Below are 22,660 nucleotides of genomic sequence, written 5' to 3' on the forward strand. Positions count from 1 at the left end.
AATAGCTCCCTGTGATCAAACACCGTGCAGTTCAGCCAGCCCCCCACCTCCTTTTGAGACCACCTAGCAAACCCTGTGTGGGTTCAAGAGAGGTGAGACAGGCTCATGGATCTCCTTTGCGTGTGTTTGTGGCCATGGTGAAAACCCTGGATTGCTGGTAGGAAACCTGTTCACCAGCCACAGCATCCGGAGAAGTGCAATAAAAACACCAGGGAGGCTCCTAGGTCCCTTTGAACTGCACTCTGCCCCCCTTTTTCCATCCACTGAGGGACTTGCCACCCACCTCCACGGTGATGAAACCCCGTCCTGTGCTGAGAAACTCATGCAGGGCCAAGAGAAACAAGTGCATCGCGCTGGCGCGCTGCCCACGGGGAGGTGGCTCGGGGCGCTGGGTTGACAAATCCTTCATGCTGGGGAGAAAGTCCCTGCGGCGCTTTCTCCAGCAACGCTGTGTTTGCTCAGCACCGCCAAGGGAATGATTTTGACGCGTTCTGGCTCCCATTTTTACAGCCACAGAAATTATGCCGGTTCCTAAATCTCATCCAAGTGGCCCAGGGGCCCCCTGGTTTTCGGGGTTCTGCTAGGGCTGCACGCTGCACGCGTCCGAAGCGGCGCTGAGCCCACTGTGCCGGGGGGAAGCCGGGGCTGTCCTCCGTGTATCAGCACTGGGAAGCCGCCCCGCGCTCGCTGGCATGTGTTTGTGTGTGCGATGCACATTACTGCCGGAGAGGCTGTTTTCCTCTCAGCAATATCTGCCTATTGCTGTGAGGCGGTACCCAATACACCTAGCAGTGGGATGCTCATAACCTTACTTATTACCGGACTTTTGTTCAACCCACAACACCGCCGGCCGCCTGAATAGCGAGCGCATCTGGGCCTGGAGCCGACCAATAACCCTGCTAATACATCTGCCTTCCCAGGCTGCCACAAGCGCCAGGCACAAGCGCAGCACTGGGGCCCTCCTGATGAAAGGGAAGGTGCTTACGTGACTGCAGGAATAATCCGAGCTGGGTTAAATAACTGCTTGCTTCATGCAGTGCGTCTGCAGTAAGTGCCGGGGCCTCGAGATAACATTTGTTCCCTTGGAGCAGCTCTGATTTAAGGATGCCTCCAGGTGTACGTGCTGTTAACACCTTCTCCAGCAGCTAGCCCGAGGATGGAGCTGGGGAGGGACGGAGGTGGGGAGGGATGGAGCAGCACAGGAGGGGCAGGACAGACAGCATTGCTCGGAGCCCAGGCAAGCCCGGTGCTTTTGGGTGCATCCTGTCCCAGCTCCTCTGCAAACCTCCTCCCCGAAACCAGTCCTCCCGTGGGGCCCTGGGCTCGGCACCGGCGGGCTGGAGGCTCCCCAGCTCCCCGGCTCTTTGTGCAGATCCCCGGGAAGAGGCTGAGCGCTGCAGCTCAGTGCCCAGAGCTGTAACACCCTGTGCCGGTCCCCCAAACTGTGCCGCAGCTCAAGAGCCCTTCTGCTGCCTCTGAGCGGCTTCTGGGCCCCCAACACCGGGCTTTGCTGCTGTGGGGCTCTGGGGACAGACCCCCAGAATTCAGGGGTGCCCCTTGGGACCTCAGCAGGGCTGCGGTGTAAAATGGTCATCCCTTCCCACAGCTCCAGCGCAGCCGCCCTGCCCTACAGCAGGCAGGCGTTTGCGCTCGGTGGGCGGGTGGGTAAACTGAGGCACGGGTGTCAGAGCAGTGCTGTCAAAGGCAGTCGGCTGAAATGGTGACGAGCTCACCAGGGAGGGGGGAAATCTTTTTTTCCCTTTTTTTGCTCAGCGTTGATCTGCGGCGTTCCCGTCCCTGCTCGTTCCACTGCTCCCTGTTGCCTTTGCCATCTGCGCCGGCACGGGGGGCAGCAGCGGCGGGACCTGCCGATGGTCCTGGGGCGGCTCTGCGCCGGGGAGGTCACCACGGGGAAACGGGGCTTTAGCATCCCAGGGGTGAAGGACCAACCGACAGCACTCAACACGGCTGACAGCCGGCACAGAGGATGGAGGAGCCGGGCAGGATCCCTTCCAGGCACATGTGTCACCCAGCACACGATTTAAGCGAAGCTTTGTAGCGTTGCAGGTTAGGGTTGGATTTTCCTGGGGGTTTTTTTTCCTGAGTTGTTTTTTTTTTCCCTGAGTTGTTTTTTTTTTTTTTTTCCCTTCTCCCTTCATTGTCTTTTGTGGTGGGGCAGGTTTCTTGCTGAGCGTCTCTGAGGTCTGCAGCGGCGACGAAAAGGATTAGCGCAAGCAGAGCATGTAGGCTTTAGAGAACAGAGCAGAGTTTGGTTTCAACATCTAATTCAATTTGTTCTGCTGAGATTGAAATATGAAATGGTTGCCAATCAAATGTTCAAAGGGGGAGGAGGGAGGAAAGAAGAGAGGGAGCCTTCTCAAATTTAAATTTTAATGAAAATTAATTTAACCCTTTGATATGTTTTAAAACATGTTATTTCCCGGTCTGGAAACAGGCTAGAAAACATTCATGAGGGGTTGGGTTTTTTTCATACCTTCAAACATAATGAAGATTTTCTTTTTCCCTTAATGATACTTATCTTGTTGAGCAATTTGACATTGGTTAATTTTTCAGGCAATTTGGTATCAAGGAAATCTGTTTGATGTGTGCGGGGGGGGCTGTGTATGTGTATACAGATATATATGCCCGTACATTAATTATGAAAGCGCTGATCGCAGCTCTGGAGAACAGTTTGAGTTAATTCCTACTCCGCAAGCAAAGAGTCGACTTCTTTGTTACGTGTTGAGAATCCCACACATTGCACCCCTAAAATTACAGCGGGTTTAACGGGAATTTTCTGAAAACGAGCATATACCTGCTAATTATCCTGAATTAAAATGAATGCCTAAGTAGGTCTGCAGGAAATCCATCACTCCCCACTGCCTTTTTTTTTTTTCCCCGATCTGAAACAATCCTAATGATAAAATAATGCAAACTGTCTTAACTGTCCACATAGTTAAACCTGGGAAATAGTCTCCCACCGGTCCTTAACCTTGGCAGTACTTCTCCAGCTGAACACCATCACAATACGCTTGTTTTGTTCGGGATTGATAATAGTTGCTTTTAGCGGTAACTATTCTTTAGAAAGATTGTATCTGTAACAAATGATTGCACACTAATTGTTGTAATTGGGCCATGATGAGCTGTAGCCCTGGTCCCCTCGTTTTGCTGGCTCTTGACACGGCAGGGCTGGTGTCACCGTGTGTGCCGGTCACCCCTCGGCTACCCTGTGCTCCCTGGGGAGATCTGGGCACTTTTAGGGTGCGATGCTCATCTCTTCTGGGTGTTCTTTTTGGGGTGGGTGCGTTGTATCCAGGCTGTGCTGATGGCAGAGGGGACAAGCAGCCCGCTCCAAGCCTCTGCCCCTGGCCAGGTCATCACCCATCGCTCTGTGGGTGAGAGCTGGAGATATGGCCATCCTGGGGGCTGCACGGCTTCTTCTGGGCTCCAGCAGATGAGCTCGGGGGGGGGTCTCTCTGGGCTTGTGCAAGGTACGTGTTCACGCCATCGGAGAACTGAAACTGGTGGGTTTTGCTCAGTCCTGTCTTCTGCAAGCCCTGGGATGCGGTGCAGGGTCCCCTTGGGGTCTGCAGACCCCGGGTTGAAGCCCGCTGCCCCGGCGGGTGGGCTTTTGCCAGGTTGCGACGGCTTCATCTGGGCCGAGGCCCCGGCAAGCTGGACCGCGGCAGGAGCTGAGACAGCTGCGGCTGCTCCCCGGGCGCCCGCCGTATCCCGCTCCCCGGGGCCGGCTCTGGAATTGGATTAGGATATTATTCAAATGCAGCCTTTTTACTGAATTAGAGGGTTAGCGGGTTTTAATGTAAAACTAGCTTTACTTTATTGCTGCCTGTTGCCAGAGGCCTGTGTGGGCTGTTATCTACTTAAGGGGACAGCAAGCAAGTCGAGGCAGAGATACTATCCAACGGGCCCTGGTTTTGCTGGGCGCTGCGAGTCCCTCTGCTTCCAGGGCTGGGTGTCTCCGCCGAGCGATGCTTCCCGCTGCTCTCAGAGCCAGGCTGTGCGCCGGTGCCCTCTTTGATTGCTCAAAGTGACTCATCGCCTTTGGAAAACTCTTGACCACGATCTCTGTTCTTTTTCTTGCTGTCCCACGGGAGGAGGCAGGGGACTCGGCACAGGCAGGGACAGGCGGGTAGCATCCCGCTCTGCGAGCTATTGTTTTTCCGAGCTGCAGGCTTGAATTGCTGCTGCTTACAACGTGCCCCCATCCCTCTGTCCAGCCACGGGTGGTTTCTTTTCATCACCATTGCACTGGTCCTGCCTACAGCGTTGGATCACGAATTTCAGCTCTTCTCTTCCCTTTAGTCCTGTCTTGCCTTTGCAAAGTCTTCCTCCGAGGCGTGCCCCACGGAGCGGGGCTCTGGGAAGCGCTGAAGGCCCAAGCAAGCCTGTCTCTTCGCAGCAAGCACCGTAGATGCCATTCACCAGCCCTTTGCCAGGGCTGCAGGAAGATCTCGCATCCCCCTGTGTTGTGCTTGCTGCTTTCCAGCCCAGCTGCCACCTCCAGGCAGGAGCTCTGGGATCTCAAGCCTTTCTGTCTGCCTGTTGGCCTTGGCAGCCATCCCCTTCTCCCCGGCAACTCTACCAGCTTTGTTTGTCTGCTCGCAGAGGCAGTAAGTGTGGTGTCTGTGCGTGCTTGAAGTTGTCTTCCTGAGCAAGATGTGGCAGGAAACACGCAGGAGGGGTTTGGGCTTGAAAAAAACCAGTGCTTCGGTTGCTGCTCCCTTGAGATGGAAGAAGCAGCGCGAAGGCGGGCATGCTGCTGGTGGAGTGATGCTCTCCCGCGGAGACCTTCCCTCGCTGCCTCGGTTTCCCCATTTGCAAAGCACGGTGCAGACCTACAGGTGGAAGCAGCTGTGCGCCGTGCCCGTTCCCGCATCCCTGCCGGGAGCAGCCCGGCTCCCTGCTGGGTGTGCAGGTGTGCTGCAAACTCCTGCTTTAGCTGGCAGTCGGGGCTTGCTTTTCTTCAGCTCCTAATTGTCTCCCTTCCTCCTCCCACCGGCCCTTCGCGACTGCAAACCCTGTTTGCTTCTCCCCTGCCGGAGGATTAGCCAAGGGATGCTGCTGCTGCTGCCCCATCATTTCCCCGCCTCATACGGAAACCTCCTTTACCTTCCCTGCAGCCAGCATTAAAATATTCTGACTGTGTCTAAGGGATCGGATGAGTCGCCGCTGAGTAACCGATTGCCACGGATCAGCCAGGCTCAACCACAGCCAAGGTGACTCCTGGTAGCTGGACCCCATCATGGAAGGGGACAGCAGCAAACTGGCATCGTCCCGGGCTGCAGCCACCCGCGGGGATGGGCTGGGATGCTGGCTGGAGATCTGGGGAACACGAGCTTCTCCTTAATATTACGGCATGTCTGGACCTTACCCCGGGTCGCACCATGACCAGCGTTCGGCACCACCACCTTCCAGCTTCCACCACCACCACCTTCCTCGGCGGGAAATAAAACAGGAGAGCGAGGAGGCAGCGTGCAGCTTTTCTTTCCCCGGAGCGCGGCTGCATGTGACTGAGACACGCTGCCTCCTGTTTTCCCTAAATATATGCATTGGAGAGGGAGAGAAATTGCATGGCAGGGCTTGAGATTTCAGACTTAGCCATTCATGAATAATAATCAGGCTCAGTAATTCACGGTAAATAGGTATCCAAATTGGCTAATAAGGGAGGCTTTCACCCCAAACTGGAGCTAGGAAGAGAGGCAGAGAGAATATGAACAGACGTTGGCTGAGGCGGGTGTGTGCACGGTGTGACCTGAATCAGTGAAATACGGAAAGCGATGCCAGCGCAAGAGCGGGGAGACCGGAGAAGGGACGGCGACCGACCTCCCCTGCCGCAGGGCAGCAGCAGCCAGGCTCGGACCTGCAGGAGCCCGGATCCCTACATTCCACAGTCCGTAATTAGGCTCAGCTCTCTCTTCCAGCCCCGGGACCATGCTGGGCTGATGGGCATTAGCGTGCCCAGCCCATGCGTCCTGCCAGCGCTTCTGCCCTGCAGCCCACGTGGACCGGAGGGTGCAGAGCCGGTGTCATCACGTCCCCATGTGTGACGTCCCCAGCTCAGGGCTTAGCAAAGCTGCTGGGACAGCGATTGCACGCGGTGCTACCTGTCAAGGGGAATAAGAGTAGGAAAGTAAGAGGGAGGTCTGTAGCGTGTGTCAGGAGAGGTGATCTGGGGGGAAAAAAAGGTTTTCTTTGTGTTCACTCAACTAAAATTCAGATTTTGCTTCGTCTGCTGGTTAATTTTCTCCTGCGAGAGCGAGCGAGGCAGTGGTAGGAGCTGTGTTCAGGCTCAGTGAGGTGGGCTGTTGGTCCTCGTCTGCCGGCAGCAGGCTCCAACGGGGAGGAGGCGCTGCCCCACGGGCACCCCCTGCTCGCGGGAGACGGCACCCGAGTGCCAGACGCCGGACGGAGCAGCAGCGACGGGTGCTCGGGAGGTCACAGAGTCCTTCCCTACAGCAGATCAGCTGCTGCTTCCCAACAAATGTTCCCCTAGCAGCATCTTAAGATGATGTTAGATAAAGTTAAGATAAAGAAAAAAATGGAAGAGCACCTCTGCAGATCTCGGTCCGTGATTTGGGCTATTTAAATACGCAGAATAGAAGCTCAAAACGCAGTTGATGAGTAGCTGAAGGAAGGATGTCCCTTGGAGGGCCGGCTGTTGCCAGGCGGTGTTTTGCAGCTGCTAAATGACTTTTTAAATTGAGAAGAAACGTACAGCCACTTTTACAGTCCCCTTAGCTCCCTTATATAGGGCAGCGCAATGGCTGGAGAGCACCACGCTGCCACTTGGCTGAGTTACCAGATATTACAGTCCCGCTGTCCTACAGCAAGGAATGGCAATGGATTCACAATAAACCGCAGCAACTCTGGCCAAAGGCGATTTTCCTCCTGTCCTTCCGCTCCCCCTCGCCACCTCTCCCCTCCCCGTGCCGCTGGATTGAGGACGCTTGCAAAATTTAGCACACTGGGTGGCATGGAGCAAACAAACCTTCTCTTTTTTTTTTTTTTTCCCTGTGGCTTGGCTTATTTAAATGTGTTGGAAGGTGGTTTTGGGGTGTGCAGAGTGTTTTTCCTTGGGGTATGACGGGTGCTCTCAATGTCCCAGCAGCTGCAGCACTGCAGAGCTGGTGGCCGGAGCCTCGCTGCGTCCCCGCGTCCTTTCCCTGCAGCTTAAACCGTCCCTCACGGCCCAAAACCGGGGGTGGGATTTAGGAGGTGTAATGAGGACAGCTTTATAAGCCACGAGAGATGGAGAGGAAATCATGCTCCTGCCTCTCCCGCGTTTGGTGACCTAAAATCTTTTCGGAGTTGAGCATAGCCCATGTTAGCAGCCGTCCCGCTGATGCTGACGGGGCTGGAGAAGTGCTTGGGTGTTGCCCTCTGATCAGCCCAAAGGTTTTCTACTTCATCAGCTTAGAAATCAGACTACAAAATGCAAAATAAAGCTTCACCCAAAGCGCCGCGAGAGATCTCTGTCCCGGCCATACACGAAGTCTCTGGGCAGCCGTCCCCGTGGGGCCATACCCTGACTTTGTGGGGTCCACCCTGCCCCGAGAAACCCGGCAGCAAAGCCCGGGCTTAAGCTCAGCCTCATCCCTCCTGCCGAGCCTCAGCAAAGCTGAGCCCTGCCTGAGCTCCACGCCGGAGACTTAGCGTATGGCCGGGGCAGAGATCTCTCATGACGCTTTGCGTAAAGCGTTGATTTTGCATTTTGTGGTCTGATTTCTAAGCTGATGAAGTAGAAAACCTTTTAATTTCTTTTCTCCCCCAGGCTCCGGGCGGGTGTGCGGCACGAGCTGCTGCCGCCGGCTCGGCCCGAAGCGGGACCCCGCTCCAGCCGCTCTGCTGGCACAGCCACCCCCTCGGCTGCCCCCGCCACCACCCAGGGCTGGGAGCATCCCACCCGTGTCTAAATTAACCCAAGTTATTTCGACAGAGCCGCGGCAGGCAGAGACAACCCATGCGGTGCTGCTGGTGGCTTCAAAGGCTCCGTAACACCTGATGAGGAGGCAGAAACGGGCAGATTGCAGGCAGGAGCTGGTTTAATTTCATTTTCAGCCGAACCCAGCCCAGTGTGTCAGCCTGGGCTAAGCAAGCCCCGGGAAACAGGAGGACAGACTGTCCCAGGAGCAATTTTAAGCACGTGTCAGAAGAAGTGATGCAGGGCTGCGGAGAGCTCGCCCCGGGAGGGTCGCAGCTCACCATCCAACCCCCCCGGCAGGATAAACAGGACGGGCACATCATCCCCAGGCAGCTGCAAACTAGAGCAGGCGCTCCTCCCACCTGAAATTGGGGCTGCAAAATGAAAACTGGGAAGTTTCTTTTTTAAATTAAAAAAAAAAACAAACCATCCCACCCCGCTCTGTGTTTCAGCTGGTGTGCCTGGAGCCCCGCGCGCCCGGCAGCGAGTGCGGCGGCGGGAGGCGGGAGGGGGGCGGCGGGGGGACGGCAGGCAGGGCGACGGCTGGCAGGAGCCTTGGACTTTGTTAGGATTCAGCCGTTAGATCTCTCCTTTCTCTCTGATGGCTGAGTGTGATTGACACTTACAAATTACCCAGCCAAAAGTGTCGAGTCTTTGACCCCTGAGTAACATCTTTGGCAAGCCTGAGATTTGCCAGCATTTTGTCATCTAATTACTACAAATCCCTTGAAAATTCACTGGCTGGTGAATTTTTAATGCGGGACAATTTCAATGTGATGCATCGCCCAGATGGGCACGCGCGCGTGCTCCTTCTCTCTCCCCCCGCCGCCTCTTCTCCTTCCCTTTCTTCTCCTCCTTCTCTCCTTTCTTTTCTCCGATTCCTCCCCCCATCCCGTTTCTTACCTCCCTCCTGCCTGTGTGCATCCGTATTCATGGGAAGCGCCCCGGCATCTCATCCCCTCCCCGGGCTCTCCGTCCCGCTGGAGTAGCCGGCGGTGCCCAGGATGGAGCCGGGTACTTCGTGTCCCCCCCCGAGCCTGGCAGCAGCGTGCTCGAGTCCCCCTCACTGTCTCGCCGGCGGTGGCAGGGAGCTGCTACGTGGCATTAATGGGTTTTTTCCATCTTCTCAGGTCTCTCGCTGATGGATGGAAGAGGGAGAAGCCTCCGCTGGGGACTCGGCAGCCAGCACACTTGTTGCCAGCAGAGTCCACTCGTCCTGTGAACCCGAGGGCTGATTTATGCCGTGTGTCCAGGTCTCGGTATTCCCACCCTTTTAAACAGACCTTGAATTCAGAGCGGGAGGAAGAGCCCTTGTCTGCCGGTGGCTCCTGCCCGAGGATTGCTTCTTAAATCCGGGCAGGGATGTGATTCCCCTCATCTCAGAAACCACCCAGCCTGGTGGCACAGAAACCTGGGGAGACGGACGCTTCCCCTGCTGACCCCAGGGACTCCAGCAGAACCTGCTCTTAACGTCTGAATTAAATGATAATTTCTGTACATTAAAAACCACACGTATATTTTAAGAGTTTTCCAAACTGAGCCACATCTCAGGTTTGTTTGGATTTGTTTGTTTAATGCATATTCGCCACAGCTAGGTAGTTATTTTGGTCTGATAGGGAGATAAGCATATTTTAGGAGGGAGGCCTGGGGTTTGCTGCGTTCGGCTTTGTGCCTGTGTCATTTCTGTCCCCGCTCTCAGGCAGTCGCCTCCCGTCTCTCCCTTCCCAGCTTTCAAAGGGAAAGAGGCTTTGCTTTTCAACCAGGGTACCGCTTTACATATGTACGCAGCTGATAAAGTATTTTCACTTCGCCCCTTTCCCCTCTGGGAATCGCTGTCTTACGGCAAAACTGTTTTGTCTGACAAGGACTGCAACAGATTACACGTGTTGGCTGCAAACACAGGGCCTTTTTTTTTTTGCCTTTTTTTTTTTTTCCTTTTTTGAGAACCGCATACCTTTTAAAAAAAAAAATTTCTCTGTCTTTGCACTGCCATGGCAGGCTCTGCCTTTTGCCTCGTGTCCCCAGGAGCAGCCCCGTGTTCAGATCTGCTTGTGGCATCAGACCTCCCGGAGTAATGCATCTCTCCGGGTTGTGTGTCCGGATTGTTTTTCTTAGGTGAGCTTAATTTGAGCCGGAATCCACAAAAATGCCCTGTCGGGGCTCAGCACTTCAGTTAGTCTGGCCTGGGGTTTCAGCTGTGGTTTGGGGTGGGATTTCTTGGGACCCCTCAGCATCGGCATCCGCAGCATCCACGGAGATCAGCGGGACTCGGAGGAGCGATGCCCTCATGCTGCTAAGGACCAAGCGCCGAGTTTCACGCCGGCAGCTGCAGCAGGGGACCGCGTGTGATGGACTTGGTGACTCGGGAACATCCAGGACACCCCTTTCTGACCCAAACGTGGGCCATAGATTTCTCCTATCTCCTTTAACTGGGAGCCAGCTGGGAAGGGTGTGGGCTCTGCTTTTCAAACAGGTTGTTCAGGCATTAAAAGGAAAACCTTAAAATCCTCGGCTGGCTCTAGCAGGAGAGGGGCAGAGCCGGGAAACCCCTGTCCAGGAAGGGGGTCTGTCCCCCAGCTCCATCTCCCAAGCTGCCCCTTCCAGAAAAGTCCCTTGTCCTCCCAGCAGGAAGGCAGCACTGGCACCCAGAGGGGAAGGGCTCGGAGAAGGTGATTTTAGGCACCAAGGATCAAGGGAACACCAGGATTCACTGATGTTTCACTGTTCAAAAGCTGCGCACCAGGGCTGAGACGTGCCCAGATTTCAGAGGGAGAAAAATTAGGACTCTGCAGTGTCTTAGAGAGGGCACCCAAAGCTGGAGGTGCCTGAGGATGCTTCGGAGGAGAGGAGTTGTTCTGCCCCGGTGCCATGGGAGGGGCGCAGCGTGTGTGCTCATCACTAATTAATCTAGGCAGTGCCTTGCATGCTTTAAAGGGAAAAATACAAGGCGTTTAGCGAGGTGTATGAAGAATTAGGGTACGTCACTGCAGATGGAAGGCAGCTCCAGAGAAAGCTGTCCTCCAGGGGGGATATTGGCTGGGGGATGACATCTGAGACGGGGAACCCGGACTAGATGCCACAGGGAAGCGTGACCTGCTGAAAGCATGAGGTTAAGACGCAGAGTTCAATTTGTCTCCAGGCAAACTGAAAGCAGAAGCCCGTCCTTTTGCACTGGGTTTTGTGTGTCGCAGAGGACCTGGAGTCACACCAGGGTGCCTGGAAGGGACCCGCGGGGAGAGCAGCTCTCCCCGTGCCACCGCCGATGGATGCTAGTCCTGCCTGCTCCCAAAGATCTCTGGTGACCCCAGCATCGAGCAGACTTTGGACCCGGGCACCATCCATAAGTTGTGTCACCACTGGGGATGCTTAGACCCAGGGAGAAGCTGTGATTGCCTGAAGCGTTGGTGATCTCACCAACTAACCCGAGGGGTTTTCGCTGCGGTTTCTGGGGGAGAAGGTCCCACCGGCAGCACAGTCTGACTGCAGACTGAGGACGCCGTCCTTCTGGGCACCTTGTGGGTGGGCATTTCGTGTCTGAGGATACCCAGAAGCGATGTGAAGCCTAACCAGCTCTTTTCCAAGTTAGTGCTCTCTGTTTTTTTCCCCCATCTCCGCATCTTCGCTCGTGAAATCACATCGAAGCAACAGGTCCAGGTCCAGGGAATACTTTGCTTCCCTTGAGTTGTTTGTGGAGATAATTAACTGTGTGCTCTCTTGGCTGAAACCTGCCATGGCTGCACCGAGCGAAGGGAGCCTGAGGCCTGCGGCGTTGACGGGGGATGGATGGGGGAGAACCATGGGTGGAAAATACACAGAAGGGTGGAAAATACACAGAAGGAACCAGCTGAGAGCAACCCTCGCTGCGGCGTTTGCCCAGGTTGGGACCTGCCACCAGCCTGGGCTGCCTCTTCTCCCGGTGTGTAATTGTCCCTCACCCCGAGGCCATTCGGTTTTGGGGACATCATTTTTGCTCTCGGTGCCTTTCCATCTTCTCTGTGCCCTGGTCAAGCCAGGGACAGATGCTGCATCCTCTCCTGCAGATGTAGGCGCAGCTCGGGTTTATACCGTGACGTAGCAACAATCCTGCTTGGTCCTTTTCCCAGTCTTCCCGTCTTTTCCCAATAATTTCTGACCTTCAGCCTCCCGTTACTTCACCCCACTCCTGTTTCTTACAGAGCCAGAGCCAAGTCTGACAGCCTGGAGATGCTCCCAGCGGTCGGGGGGGACACGGTTGGTCACCACCAGCGGTTCAGCCCAGGGCAGCTGCCTGCTGCGTGGGGTGACGCTGCCGGTCCGGGCAGGGCCACCCACGCCCCGACACCTCCCCAGGGTCTTCCCAGGCCTGGAAACATCCCAGTGCCCACCGGCAGCCCATGGCACTCCGTGAACCCCCTGCTCCGGTCGCACTGCGATGCTTGGGTAACTAAGAAGTAATTAGTGCCGCTTGCTACAGCGAGTAAAACCCAAATGTCAAAGAACAGCAAAGCTATTAAGACCTGTTTTTACTGCACGTTTGCAGCCGAAGTCTGTGTGCGTGTGTGTGTGCTGAAATTTGGGGGGATGAATCCAGCCCCAAAGCACTGGGCAAAGTCCCTTCCCTTGGCCATGCTGCCGACGTGGCAGGTCATTCCCTGCTCCCTGCCTCAGTTTCCCCTCCATCACCTCTGTAAGGGACCTGCTGTGCCCTACATGGGGAAAAACACGTAGTTGTGTGGATGGGAGAGGCCAGATCCTGCCCCGGGGGGTGCAAGGCAGGGTATCACCAGCCGGGGTGGGTAAGGAGGGCTCAGCAGCCGGGGGGAAACCTGCTCCCGTTTAGATCTTAAAAATCAGATGAGCTGTAATGAGCTGAAGGGCTGTCCCTGTCTGAGTACCTGCCTGGGTGCTCCCACGCTCCCAGACCTGCGTCTTGATGCCACAGCCAGGTTTTTGGGAAGCAGGCAGGGGAGCAGGCAGCTCGGCTGGGTGCAGGCAGGGCGGCGGGTCCCGCAGCAGGACTGCGATGCACCAGCCTGCTTCCCGTCCCTGCACCGAGCAGGAGAGGGAGAGAGCGCGGGAAAGCGGGAGGGAAAGGACATGTCAAATCAATCATATTTAAACAAAAGCCTCTTCGGCCCAAGGGCCCTTTTAAAAGCTGCTTATTTAATTAAAAGTCCCATTTTCCATATTTATGGCCCTTATTCAGTTAAATATTAACCGCCTGGGCCAGGGTTGGTTTATTCTTTGGGAAGAGGCAGTGCTGGGAGGTTCATTAGAGGTTTATCAGGCAGCCGAGGCGCCTGGCGGACGGATGGATGGATGGATGGAGGGAGGGATGCGGGACAGGGCACGTGGGCTCGTGCCAGCACCCGGGGACTGTGGGGATGGCACCGCCACTGGCTCGGCTCTTTGGGGCTGCCCCCGTCACCTTCCGGCAAGATGCGGGGAAACAGGGTTAAAAACAGGGGAATTGGGGCTGTTGGGACGGCGTGAGAGACGGGCAGGCACAGCACGTGCCGTCACATCGGCTCCTGTAGCAAACAGCCTGAAATCCAACTGCCGGGCACAGCTTATACCCCCAGTGCCCCTAAGTTGCAGCAGAATAATCATAAAAACACCCCAATTCTGCCCTGGGGTCATGGGACCTTCCCTGGCTCCTGGCCAAACCCTTCCCAGGGCTGTGGAAACAGGACTGTTTTCCCCCAGGATATTATTCCCAGCAGCTCAGCGGGCAATCCTTGCTGGCGTGTGACAACCGCAGCTGTGCTGGACCCGGCTCAGCTGGGTTTTGACAGCTCAGAGCTGGGCAAGACCTCACTGAAGGTTCATCGGGCAACCATGGTGTCGATGCACCGGCCTGGCCTTTGGGAGCTGGAGGCAAGGACCTCTGGGGGGGTGGAGGTGGACCTTACTGGTAGACAGAGCTTGGAGGAGGGCCAAAGCAGCACAGCTGGCTGAAATGAGTCGGCGATGCCTTCAGAAGGTGTGGGAATGAGCGGAACCTGAAGCTTATATAGGCTCCTCTCAAGGGGAGGAGAGGAGATGAGATGAGAGGTGGCTCCTGGGGTTGAGTTGTTGGGCCTCCAAGGAGAAGCAGCAAGTCCTGGCCACAATGCAGCAACAAGAGCAAGTGGAGTGACTGCCACGTCAAGGAGAAGGTGCTGTGTTGGGGAGAGATGGGGCTGAAGACTTTGTGTGTAGGTGGTGGCCATGATCTAGCTTACGCGGCGTCAGGTACCTGGGCTCTTTTTCTGATGAGTGTTCTCCTTGCCTGCTGGTGGTTATTTTGCCCGGCTGTGTCAGACAGGCGCTTGGCTTAACATGCTTGTGACCTCAGTGAAAAATGTCTGATGATTTGATGATGTCTAGCTTCTTCAACCTGCTCCCCCTTGTTCCTGTGCACAGTGCAGGGGGGTTCTCCCTTGGTTGGGGAGTTTGGAGATCATTATCAAGTGGCTCTTGTATGTCATTTTACAAGGCAGTGGTAAAGCAAGAGAGTGGACCTGGGCTCCATAGCTTTGCTAGAAGCAGGGCTGGTTGGGAGGACTTGGCCACGTAGCTGTGGATCCGGAGCTGGCTCAGGAGCACCATTCCCTGGCCAGCCTAAATGGGGGGGGGTTGGAAGATATCTTAGGCCAGACGTTTCTCCATGCAAAAAGGTGCTCTTCCTCCGTGCGCTGCTTGTTGTCCTCCAATTGACCCACGGGCAGCTCTCGCAGCACGGGGCAATGGCTTTGAGCTGCCACCATCAAGGTGAGCCTCTCCAAGGGGAACACGGTGGAGCAGAGGAGCAGCCATGCTGCAGAAGGTGCCCATGGGCCCCTTACCCGGCAGGCCCCGGTGCTCACCCCTGCCGTGGGGCAGGCTGTGAAGCCCCGGCAGGAGAAGCTGCGGTGTCCTCCTGCGGTGCAGGATCCTGCAGGACAACCTGCTTTAGGTGTGCTGGGAGATGCCCTCGGGAGGGAAGGTCCCCTGCGAAGGCTGCAGGAGAGTGGGGCTCCTCTGGGCAGACACAAAAGCTTGCTCTGAACTCTGTCCACCCTTGTCCCCTTATTTTTTGGAAGACAGCAAGTAGCCCTGTACAGCCCCATGGCACCCTGGCATGCCGGGTGCCACCATGCCAAGGCAGGGGATGCAGTGGGGGGGGGGGGGGGGGGGGGGGCAATGGGAGCATCTCCCCCTCCACCGCAGCACGGTCAACACAAACCAAGCCCTCCTTTTCCTCTCCGTCAAAAATGACACGACACCGACCAGGCAGCGGAGCCCAAAGGGGACCCTGCGTTGGGAGGGTGGTGCTGGCAGGGCAAGGAATGAAACGGAGCCAGCGATTTCCCCCCGGGAGCGGGGCGGGGAGGGGGGGGAATGGCTGGTGTTGGGAGGGGGGGGTGGGGGGGTGGCAGGAGAGGGAGAGACACCGGGTTATCAGAGAAGTGTGAAGACAATAATGCAATCTGACATTTCTGAAATGAGACCCCCCGGTTGCCCTGGCAACGGCTCACGTGGGACCAGCTCCCGGGAGACGGCTCCGAGATGTGCTATAAATGATGTTTGATTAGAATTTAAATCATTTAGGCGGAGAGAAGATAGGCCTTTTGTCAGCGCGGGGACCCGCGGGGGTCAGCCACCCAGCAGCTGGCTGGGCGTGCGTCAGCCCCGGGCAGCGCGGGGACCGGGGCGAGGGGTCGCCCGAGGGGGTGATTGCTCCTGCCCTCCCCTCTGCCGGGGGGGTGCTGACCTCTCCAGCCAGGAGAAGAGGGAGCTTGAGGCCAAAGCAAACACGGCGGGGGAGGAAGATGCTGCATCCGAGCCCTGGGAAGGGAGCTGGCATCTCAACAGCATCACCTGAGTTTGGGGTTTTTTTTTCCCAGCTGGTGGGAAGCCACCAAGATCCTCCCATGGCTTCCACCAGCTGAGAACCTGGCCCTTGGCTTTTTCAGTGCTTTAATTAAGATAATAACACTTCATAATCAATTCTGCCTCCCTAAAAGTTTCCTTAAGGAGCAGGGAATGAAGCATGTTGTTACCTCCAAGTGGAGTGCCCTTCCCAGGAGAGATTGGCCCAGGTTGCCTTCAGGGATGGGTCCAGGTTCTCCCCACCACCTGCAGACCATGGCCCAGGTAAGCTCTCCAGCATCCAGCCCTGTTTAGAGGAGCTGTTTGGGGCAGGAATCTCGCTGGACAACCGCACACTGGGCATTTCTTGCCCTTTCCAGCTCCTTGATGTGTCCAGTGAAGTCCTCTTTGCTGTACAAAGTCTTCCTTGGGATGAAATATTTTTTTCTGGCTCCAGGGGCTTGGAGAACTTCACGCATGGAGCAACGGAGATTGAGACGGGGTCGGCAGGCATGGTTTATGTTCCTGTCATGCCAAAACTGCAGTTACTGGGTTTATTGAATGAGGCCTCCAGGTGGTGGTAATGAAATGCAGGAAAGTCTCAACTCGGGTGCAAGGTCTTTGCTTTGCTGCAGCCTCCTGGTGCAAAGGGGTTGTGGTCTGCTCTGGTTCTTGGCCGCTGAGGACACCACTCAGATTAGTCCAGTCTTGCTCATCCGGTTCAGTTAGAAGATGACTTAAAAGCATCTGGACCTTCTTCTGAGGTCTCATGAGTGGTGTGCAGAGATGGCCACCGTCAAAGCCAGGAGGCAAGCCCATTTCAGGAAGGCTGACTCCTTGGAGAAGGCTACTGCGCTGCCTTGCTCTCGTTATCTACCCACAGGAGATGGCTTGGTTGCATTGGGTGGGGACTTCTTGAATGACAGTTGCTAGTTCAAGTGTTGTAGACAGACAGAGGCTGGGAAATGCTCCGTCAGGCGGGCACTGGAGCTCCATCACCCGGAGCCTGGCCAAGGGGCTTCGCCAGCCCTCCTCAGGGAGGGATCCAGTATTGACACCTTCCACCAAGCATCCTGCTGTCGAGTCAGCTGGAGAAGCTGTTTATTTGTTTTAACATTAACAAGCCTGAGCCCTGGCCTGAGGTTGGGCGAAGAAGAAAAGTGGCTGATTTCCCAGTTGGTGGGAGAACGGTGTTAAAAGCAAACCAGCAACCGGGCACAGACTTTCGTCTCGGAAAATTTTTAAATTGCTTGCTCTTTAATGCCATGGTTTAGGTTCAATGAATCTTTAGAGCTTGCCTTTCAACTTCCCGAAAATGCCATCTGATCATGAAATTAGAGCTAAACTAATAAGTCTCAACAAATATTAATCTAATGAATTTAGCTTCTTTCTGTTTGTGGACCAGCAAAGAGGGAATTGCAATGTTCTCATATGTATTAATTATTTGAATGTATTCAACAAACCTTTCCTGACCACTTTAAGCGTGCAGCTTGGTCATGAATATTCTAACTCCAAGTTTTGTTTCTTGGTTGTGATCACCCTGTAAATTGAACTACAGTTGCCCATTGGTTTGGGCGAAGAATTCAACCGAGGGGAGCGTGGGTCTTGCATGCAAGCTCTGAGCTTTGGTGTAGGCTTTCCATCTTCTGACGGTCTTTCATCTCAGATGGACTCTCGGAATGTCTGCAGGATGAACTGGGTAGGAAGAGAAATGCTGCAGAATGAATCAGGTTTCGGATCTGCAGGTTTCTTGGTGGTGTTAGCAGGGGTGAGGGATGCGCAGGGCTCGGCTTGGTGGCTGGAAGATGCTCCTTGACGCCTCTGGGTGGTTTTGGTGGGCCTCACCGTGATTATAAAATCACTGATGAACATCTGCAGAGTCTCCAGCAAAGTCTGCAGCATTGCACTGAGTTGTTGGCTTCGCTGGCTTACTTGGTAAATATTACAGTCAGAGTGGTGTTGAGGTATTCCTTAAACGAGCAGCACAGCTCTCATCCGGGCAGTGCGGTGTTTGGGCTGTTCCGCAAACTACGCGAGCAAGCTGGGAGCTTTGCCAGCAGCAAAATCGCTGGTCCTGTGCTTGCGAACAGCTACAGAGCCAGCATAGCTGGGTGGGTTCAGGTGGGTCGGTCAGCTGGAGTCCTCTCCCTTTCACAGCCTCCGCAAATGAAATGGGGTTTGGAAGCTAGAGACTCTCTGGGCAAGATCCCCGCTTGCTTCCCTGAGCACCCAAGGGCCAGAGCGGTGCTGTTCCTCGCTGGGTTGGAGCATTATTTTGATTAATAGGTGCTTTGCTCAGCTTTGGGACATACCTTCTGGGAGGAAGCCCGCGGAGGGTGGCAGCAGAGCCGCCCGGGTGCCTGCCGAGGCTCTGGCAGGGGTCCGGAGGGCTGGCACCGAGGGGCTCTTGGGGCTGGATTTTCTTCCTCCAGCCCATCCTCTGGGATTTGTGCACCCCCTGCTCGGGGAGAGGGGCTGGTTTGGCTTTGCAAGCGGGTGACGCGTGGTGCTGGGAGGCACGTGGGCAGGAGATGCTGTGCGGGGCCGGCTCTGGGCCCCAGCTGCGGTGCTGGCAGCGAGACCCCTTTAATTGACACACGCCGAAAGTGCAAACCCGTTACAGGAACGGGCTTGTCGTCGGCAGGTCTGTGCCCGCCGTGCTGCGTGGGAAGGTGTCCTGCAGCTCTGCATGCCTGCGTCACCCTGGGCACGCTGGGTTAGAGCTGCTGCAGGTCTCCAAACCCAACGGTGGAGGTGGTCAGCAGAGAAGTCAACGTCGTGGCGTGCAGGAGCCCAGCTCCTGCCCTTTGCTTGCTGGGGCTTTGCTGGCTTCGGCGGGCTGATGTGAGCGTGCTGAGGATGGAGGCTGGACAAACGTGTTGCTTTTTTAATTAGTGCTGGATTGATTGGGTTTGCGATAGGGTAGCTCTGACTGGCAGCGGGCAGCCGGCAGGCTGCTGTCCTCTTGCATCGCCCAGGTGGAGAGGCGCAGGGCTCTGCAGCGGGCTTGGCCGATGTCCAGCCCTGGGAGGCTTGCGGGGCCTGGGGATGCGCAGCGGGGTGCTTTAATAGGGACTGGCTGCAAAATGGGGATCCTGAGGCTCACTTTGCAGTCAGTGCCTCCATCCAGAGCGGGAGCACTGGGACAGACTGGGTAACCTGCCTCTGGTCTGAGTGCTCAGTCCAAGGGTTTGGATCCATGACGGTGGGGAGGGAAGGATGCTCAGGCCCTGCCTCTCCTGTTGGGGACTATCCTGGTGCTCTGTAGGCTCAGAAACACCTTGTGCATCCCTGTTCCCCTGCCCTGGTCGGCTGTGTGCTGCCCAGTGCTGGTTAGGCAACTTGGGTTCTCCCTCACCAGGAGCAGGACCAGGCATGAGGGACCCAGGAGAGGAGATGGCCCTTCTCGGCAGACTTGCAGCTTGGTGAAGGGTGCAGAGACAACTCAAACCACTGCAGGTTCCCATTGCAAGGTCCTTCTCGATGCTTTCCTATGGCTGCAGTCCCCAGGCCACCTCCCCGCTTTTGGAAGAAGTCCCTTTTGTCACTGATAGCACTTACCCTGCTGCCTCTCACCTGTGTCCCGAGCTGTTAGTGCTCAGCTGGCACGGTGGCATAGCAGTCTTAAATGCACTGTACCCTGAAGTCCTCTGCCACTGTGTCCCAGGCAGGTCTGCCCCGCTCCTGCCGAGCTGGCTGCCGACGCGCTGCACGGAGAGCTGTTCCCTCCTCCGCGCAGGGGCAAGAGTCGCCCATCAATCCTCCCTGGGGAAACAGCCTGACACTTAAATCTTGAGATTCCTCTCGATGGTGTTTGGAAACACCCCCCTCTCCCCTCCCTCCAAATCAAACCACTTGGCTGGGCAGTGAATAAGGGTTAATCACAGGCGGCTTGCCCTGCAGCTGAATGGGACTCTGTTACTCCTGGTATTTCAGTCGTGCTGCAGGAGCTCCTCGTTATGGTAATTTCTCCTGCCCCTTTCGTTAGTGCTGGTGCAGGTTCCTTTGCCTCCCCCCCAGCTCTCCCCAAATAACACAGGGGGCATTTTGCTTTTTGCCTTTCCCCTGGAGCCAGGCTGGGTGGGGAGGACAAGCCCCGGCCCTGGGCTGGGGACAGGCAGGCTCCTGCCCTGGTGCCACAGATCCTGCAGTGGATGTGGTGGCCAGCGTGGACCAGGGATGCTCTTCTGCACCCTCCATCTCCTGGAAGTCCTCCTGCCTTGTGCGACCAAACCGTGGGGTGGTTTGCTGGAGCAGGGCTGTGCCCCCAGCCTAGGGACACAAGCCATGGTGTCTCCCTGCTTTCACGCGCATCTCCTGCTCTCCATCCTATGCAGAGGGCTGTGAAACCTGCTGGGTGGGAGAGGGGGAGAGACAGGAGAGAGTCACCGACGTGCACATGGTCTCATGTCATGCTCTGCCCTGGTAGAGCATCTCCAGGCTGCTTTAGACAGCTCCTCCTGCAGCATTCAGCCTCCTTCATTCAAATCCTTGAAATGCAAGGTTTCTAGCCTAGCTCCTGCCCCATTTCCCTCGGAGGCCTCATCTCGGGCTGTGGTGGCACATCACAAAGTGCATGCCCAGGGCTCCCTCTGTCCTTCAGCCCGCCTGATGGTGAGGCCATGATGGCTGGGAGCTCGTGAAGGTCTGTGGGCCTTGGGCTCCCTGGAGAGACCCTTCTCATTCTCCCCGCGGGACATGAGACCCTTTGGGGGGGAAGGTGGGTCTCTGTTCACCAACTCTCCCATGTAATGTTGGAGCCCAGAGTCTGCAGCCCCCCTGCTGTAGGGCATCCTGGAGTGGAGCAGGTCCCTGAGCTGATGGGGAGGACTTCAACCTGTGTCCCTGAGGGATGGCATGGCAAATGTGTCAGAAGTGGCCTTGGTAGCTAGATAAAGCTCTCACTTGTGTTTTCCCCAAGTGAGCTATTGCCCAAAATGCAGCGGTCTACCTGTGGGAAGTCATGAAGAAATCCTCCAGGGAAGGTGTGCTTTCTGGTCCCTGACGCTGGCCTTGCAAGCCACCAGCTCTCCCTGGGAACTCCCCTTGCAGAAATGGTTCCTTTTAGATGGGGCCAGGAGGAAAAAGCAACTGGTTTTAGTTTGGATCAGAAGTGAATTAAACAGCTTCTCCAATGGATCCACCACCAAGCTCTGAGTCACTTGACAGAAATGCAAAACTTCTTATAACTTCTTTGTTGTTGTTGTTGTTGTTCTCTTGCGGCACCTCGCTTCCGGGGCTCACCCTGTCCCTGCAGCACGGGGTCCCTGGGGATGCTTCCCTGGGGTACCGCCTGCACCAGCCCCTGCATCCTCCGGCGGTGCTGGTCCCTGGCAGAGCATGGAGGAGCAGGTTCCTGAGCTGAAGTGGCCCAAGGTAATAAAGACAGCTACAGAACGGATATAAAACTAAATATATTGCTGTGTCTGATTAAGGACAAATGATTTTTGGCAAATATTACTGTTCTAGCAGGAGTGTCACAGGAGCCACTTCAGCACTCCTGGGAGTATTTTTTTTATTTCCTTTTAGGTCTTCAGTTTGGTATTTAAAACACCCACCCGGGTCTGGTGCATCCCTCTCTGGGAAAGGCCACCTGGGGCTGGGGACAAGGACAGGGCGAGGCAGCCCTTGCCACCTCCCTCTGCCCTGTGGCACCAGCCCTTGCCCTCTTTCCTTGCCCGTAGCATGGGCACGGCAGGGGAAAAGAAGCTGTGTTTGCAGCTCAGCTGATGTTTGAAGCGACCGCTAAGGCTGGGCTGGCTGCAGAGAGGGCTTTCCCAAGGGGAAAAATATCGGTGCAGGGAACCGGAGAGGCTTGGTTTTTAAGACAAACCTCTTGACTTTGGGAAGGGGAGCTGCTGGGTGTCATGGTCTGGCCTTGGGAAAACCTGATCCCTGGCAACCGTCACAGATGGCTGAGAGATGATGCTGTTACACTGGTGTAACCGTGTTACACCACGGCTTTCCTGGCATCACGGGTTTTTTGAAGTTTGTACCTTGGGGAACCCCCTCCGCTTAGACACAGCAGGGCTGAATCCAGCACGAGTGGCGGGGAGAGGACCTGGAGGGTTAGCGAAGGGGCAGCCCCGGCTTGGCTTGCAGGGGGGAGCTGGCGTTGGTGGAGGAAGCGGCGTTGGAGCCCTGTGGGGATGTTGCAGGAAAGGGTTTGCTCGGTTATAACACACGGTCCTACCGCAGCCGGGGGAAGTGGCTGCGTGCTCCCCAAATCCGCAAACCACCCTCGCAGAGATGAGAGGTCCCAGCTCTGCTTCCAGGAAGGCTTTGATCAAAACACAAAGAGCTGGGAGCTGCCGCTGCCGCCGGAGCCAGTGGCTGGCAGCATCAGCAATCTCCCCGGACCGTCTCCGCTTGGGCTTGCAAAGCACCAAAGCCTGTGACCTCCCGCCAAGACTTTGCTCCTTCTCGCCCGTGACGTCTCCGGGAGGAGGAACAGCCATCTTCCCTCTTTGTTTGGCTCCTCGCAGCCGCAGCTCCGGCGAGCGGTGGTGCAGAAATGACTGATGGCGAGGAGGGAGGTGATGCCGGACACTGGGATGCCCGGGTCAGTCAGGGACCAAGCGGAGGGACTTCGCAGCATTGCTCCTCTCACCGGCTGCTCCACTGAAGCTCTTCTGCTCCCGGTGTCTGGCTTTCATCGGATGCCCATTTCCCAAAGCAAACCTGTGGTTAACCCTTTCCACGCCCCCAGCAGCAAAGCGACAGCGGCTGTCAAATGAATCTCCTGAACACTCCTGATTTTTTTTTTTAAATCTCCAGACATTTGCTGCTTTCCCTTGTATTAATGGAGGCATCTTCCATCACCAAAAAGCCTCCAAGGCAGAGGCAAATGGCATCAATAGCTCTGCAGCCTGTCAGGAGCACATGCCTGCCAGAGAGCGCCGGGAG

The 22,660-nt window shown here is 56.0% G+C and overlaps 1 protein-coding gene across 1 annotated transcript in view; it reads left to right on the forward strand.

Annotated features, from left to right (window-relative positions):
* RBM19 (RNA binding motif protein 19) overlaps positions 1–9,470 on the forward strand; it is a 72,571-nt gene extending 63,101 nt beyond the window's left edge. Inside the window, exon 25 of the mRNA XM_050906833.1 lies at positions 9,073–9,470. The gene's annotated coding sequence lies outside the window, so the exon portion shown is untranslated. The remainder of the gene's footprint in view (positions 1–9,072) is intronic.
* Positions 9,471–22,660: the final 13,190 nt, after the last annotated feature.

The sequence above is a fragment of the Gymnogyps californianus genome, chromosome 16 (assembly GCF_018139145.2).
Source record: "Gymnogyps californianus isolate 813 chromosome 16, ASM1813914v2, whole genome shotgun sequence".
NCBI classification, from domain to species: Eukaryota; Metazoa; Chordata; class Aves; order Accipitriformes; family Cathartidae; genus Gymnogyps; species Gymnogyps californianus.